The sequence below is a fragment of the Ziziphus jujuba genome, chromosome 1 (assembly GCF_031755915.1).
Source record: "Ziziphus jujuba cultivar Dongzao chromosome 1, ASM3175591v1".
In the NCBI taxonomy this organism is placed as follows: domain Eukaryota; kingdom Viridiplantae; phylum Streptophyta; class Magnoliopsida; order Rosales; family Rhamnaceae; genus Ziziphus; species Ziziphus jujuba.
The window spans coordinates 7,614,980-7,620,107 of record NC_083379.1 but is presented as its reverse complement, the minus strand read 5'-3'; positions in this window follow the sequence as shown (position 1 = coordinate 7,620,107).

Sequence of the window (5,128 nt, the reverse complement as noted above, 5' to 3'; positions counted from 1 at the left end):
TATTACACACCCATCCTTCCCCCTCCTGGGGCCCAGAGTCCGTCCTGGCACACCGATCCGGGTTAGGCTCTGATACCATTTCTAGCCCAGGCTCAACCCGCATCAAGATATTGTCCTCTTTGGCCCAGTCCATCGGGCCTCAATATTTTTTGGGATATTACACACCCAAAACGCGTCTTGAAGGGAAAGGTAGTCTCACACTAATAAGGCATCACACCTTGTCCTTTCCAATGAAAAATGAGGCTCCTTTTATAGGCAAAGGAGGTCTTGATTCCTGTTGATGAATAATTTAATTGAACAGTGATTGAACAGCGCTCTGTCGGTGAACAGTGCATGAATAGTTGATTGAACAGTGATCTGCTTTCGGCTCCTTTTACTGTTTATGAACAGTGATTTGAACAGTAAAGTCTCGTGATCTGCTTTTGTGGGTGGAATTTTGAAAGTAACTTTGTACTGTCAAAGATTCCTTCTGTTGATTATGATTTCAAACCTCCAACATGTTGTTGATGTTGTGGTCTTCTTCGTCTCCATATTGGTAGGTATCATCCTCTTCTGGGTCAATATCTACATCTTCTTCTGATTCTTGATTAAGTGGATTGATTCTTAGATTTTTGAACATTTTATGATAAATAGCAGCTAAATCTGGATACATTGTTTTGTAATGAAAAGATGTAAAAACATCATTCCATACATAACGAAATCCTTGGTGTAAATATAATTTTGTATATTGATTTTCTTTTGCTAAAAAATATTTTGAATTAATGTGTTGGAGATTAAAATTGTCTCCATACACAGCAGCTCTCCAATGGCGTAGCTGTTGAGTGATTGGTCTGGAACATCTTCGTACCTGTTCGTCTTGGCGGAAATGATTAGTAGCATATTTTGATTTTTCAAAAGTGATTAGGTGGCGTGCTGGTTCCCATCCATGGATCCATTCTGGTGGAGTGGATGTGATGTGAACAGCAATATATCCTTGTTGTTTTAATGGTGCTGATTGGTGAGGTAAAAAGAGGCAGTGAATGGCCATTTTGATTAGTTCGGTACAGTTTTGGGCTTGATCTATATGGGTGAATACAATGGTACCAACTAATCCCCAGTCAAAGAGGGTGGCCCAAGTGATTGTTTTATTTTGGTAAATAAAATTGTGGAATGTTGGGGCATAGAGGCCAACACGATAAATACAGTAACTGATTTCGTGTGGACAACCAACATGATTAAGGGGAATATTTTCAGGGTCACATGTGGTACATTTGATATTGGAAGGATGCAAAGCAGCTTCCGAATATACATACATACCACGGGGACAGGTATTGGGTGATTGGATAAATGAGCGTAACATTTTTTGAAGAAAATTGAATTTAGCATAAAATTGTTTTCTTTTGATTTGCCAAATGCGAGAAATAATATCGCTGGGTAAACCAGCCTGTTGTAGCCATTGATTAGGATAGAAAAAGATACGGACAGGGTCCCAAGGTAAGGGTGGAACTTTTGATTAAAGGATAAGGATTGTCAATTAACTGGAAAGGTTGATTGGAATGGCTGGTTGAGGCTTGGTTTGATTTGTTGGTCCAATAATCTAGATCTTGTTGGAGATGATTAATGTGAAGTTGGTGAATGGCATTGTTGTGGAGTAAGGTTTGAATTTGGTGTTCAAGGCATTGATTTTTGTGTTTGAGTTCATGAACTCGGAATTCTAAGGGATGTTCTATTTCAAGGATATCAAGTGGGTCTCTAGATTGATTAATGGGGTGCTGTGGGTTAACAAGAAAAGTGATTGGGCGAAGTTGATTATGTTGCATTTTGTGGGCTGATTGGGAACTAGAAGCTTGATTAGAAATAATTTGTTGGACGGAACGGAGAGTTTTGGAAAACTCTGGATCCATTCTAACCCAAGGGTGAACAAAGGCTTTTGGACCTAATTCTCTATGGGTGATTTCAAGGGCTTCATGGAGACTATAATAGCCTCAGATTTCATAGATCCCCAATTAAACACCTTAGATACACCATTTAAACCACATTGGAAACAATTAAATCAAGAAATGATGTCTGATAAAAATCACGACAAACTAATCAAATATAGACAATCACACACTAAAGATCAAAAAGAAGAAATTTGGCAAACTTGGAAACAAACAATGTTACAACTTAAATTTGATATTAAATTTTTTGATTTTCTTGAAAAATTTTATTATCCTTTAAACAATTTAAAAACTTTAACAAAAGAAAAATGGATTAAATCAGATAAATCCACAGTCCTGTCTAGTCATCCTCCCGCTGAGAAAATAATCATTCCCCATTTAAATAATCAAGTCATAGCTTCACCCTTTAAAACATCCACAAATGAAAATAACGATTTAATTAATGAAACTAGGAAAGTCATTGAACAAAATAATTACACCAATCAAAGTCTAATTACAATAGGTAAGCAGTTAGACAAAATAGAAACTAAAATTGATAAATCTTCTAAAGAAGAAATTAAACCTCAACCACTGATAAAATTTCCAGATATTACAAAAGTCCCAACTCTTCCAACTAAAACTAATCAACTGAGTCAACTCTTAAAAGAATTACAATTAAAAACTTCAAAAAATGAAGCCTCTTCTTCCAATCTAGCTACCATCAACAATAAATCTTCTTCTGATACAGAATCAACTCAATCTTCCTTAGATAATCATATTAATAGACTTAAAAATCAACTCGCATCAAGATATTGTCCTCTTTGGCCCAGTCCATCGGGCCTCAAGGTTTTTTGGGATATTACACACCCAAAACGCGTCTTGAAGGGAAAGGTAGCATCGCACTAATAAGGCATCACACCTTGTCCTTTCCAACCGATGTGGGATATTGGGATATTACACACCCATCCTTCCCCCTCCTGGGGCCCAGAGTCCGTCCTGGCACACCGATCCGGGTTAGGCTCTGATACCATTTATAGCCCAGGCTCAACCCGCATCAAGATATTGTCCTCTTTGGCCCAGTCCATCGGGCCTCAAGGTTTTTTGGGATATTACACACCCAAAACGCGTCTTGAAGGGAAAGGTAGTCTCACACTAATAAGGCATCACACCTTGTCCTTTCCAACCGATGTGGGATATTGGGATATTACACACCCATCCTTCCCCCTCCTGGGGCCCAAAGTCCGTCCTGGCACACCGATCCGGGTTAGGCTCTGATACCATTTATAGCCCAGGCTCAACCCGCATCAAGATATTGTCCTCTTTGGCCCAGTCCATCGGGCCTCAAGGTTTTTTGGGATATTACACACCCAAAACGCGTCTTGAAGGGAAAGGTAGTCTCACACTAATAAGGCATCACACCTTGTCCTTTCCAACCGATGTGGGATATTGGGATATTACACACCCATCCTTCCCCCTCCTGGGGCCCAGAGTCCGTCCTGGCACACCGATCCGGGTTAGGCTCTGATACCATTTCTAGCTCAGGCTCAACCCGCATCAAGATATTGTCCTCTTTGGCCCAGTCCATATATATATATTTATATATTAAATCGATCCATTGAAAGGTCTAATGCTCTAAATTTGACCTCAATATCATCTTTCTGTGAATTCAAACAAAACATTTTTGATTCATTTTTATAATATTATATTTAATTTTTTGTTCATAGTTTATAACGCCTCCTTTGTTCGTACCAATTCATACTTTTTCCTCACTACTAGTATTGTGATAAGGCTAAGTCATTATTTGATTTTGACTTTATCTATCACCTATACGTAAAATATATTTTAGGAAATTTTTTCGTAAAATCAATTAACAAAATTAATATGAAGTATATTGTATTTATTTTTTGGCTTACTTATTAAGCCATTTATGTTTACTATTGGGAGTTCATGATTTCAAAACATTAAGATGGAAAAAATTTATTATAAATGATAAAAAAAATTATGTAAAGAAGTAGCATAAAGCCAAATTATGTATATATATATGTATATATATCCACATACCAGGTAATCGTTAACTCCGATCTGCAGAAACATACAATTTAATTACATCCTTTTGAAGTGTATGGGCTCCACAATGAATATTTTCAGATGATGCAGGGAGAGTGAACTGAACTGAAGAGATTTTGGGATTTTCTGCAATGTTCGTCAATGCAAAGAAAGAAGGCTGAAAGGTACCCAACCAACAAAAGAGAAAGAGAGAGGAAGACACAGTATACATTTAATGTGGTAGCAGGACAAAAGTTAATGGGGTAGATAGAAATGAGGGATGGTCAAAAAAGTTGTTTTAATATTATCACCTGTATTCGAGACAGTCAATGAGAAAACTGTTATTTTTACTTTACACTTTCATAGGTATCCATGTATTTAAATAGTTTACAAAAGCCAGACAATTAATTCCCTCCTAACAAGTCTCATTTGGACATACTACCATGGAGCCATTCATGTAAAAGTGATTGATACCATCCATTTAAATTATCATCCTTCTTATTTATTGTTTCTCCACATATCAAATAATATGGATAATTTAATAATGAAATTGGATCCTTACACATCATATTGACACGAGAATCAAGTACAAAAACTAAAAACAAAATCTGAATATGGAAGAAATTGGATCCTTTCACAAATATGGAAGTTTCCTTTTTTTTTTTTTTCTTTTTTGTTTATTACATTTTGGTATCTTATTTTCTACGAAAATCCAGCTGAACACAACTCTATAATTCCTATGTTCCAAGATTATGTATAAGATTCGAAACATATTGGATACAAAGTCCTACAAGGTAGCAGACACGGCAAGACTTTGCTGGCATACCTCATGCTGAACCAGAATCCTGATATCCCAAACAAAAATATATAAAAGAAAGAAAAAATTTGTGAAAAATTAAGTGAAAATTCAAACTCCAATGCCTGTTATCAACTGGCCTAGCGTGAAGGATTCTTTTCACATATACCAGGTTAGGCCATCTGCCTCTGTGCTAATAAGCCTTTGCAATTCAAATTTTTTTATGATGCTGAAGAATGATGCCTAAAATTCACACAGCAGCATGCATCTCTAGCCGTCTTCGTGCTAAGATTTTCAAATTTGTTCAGAATGCTTTGAAGCAACCTGTGTGTCCACCGTTCTTGTGTCATGTTTTCTCTTGCTTCGTCTCTTTGATCTAGATGTGCGG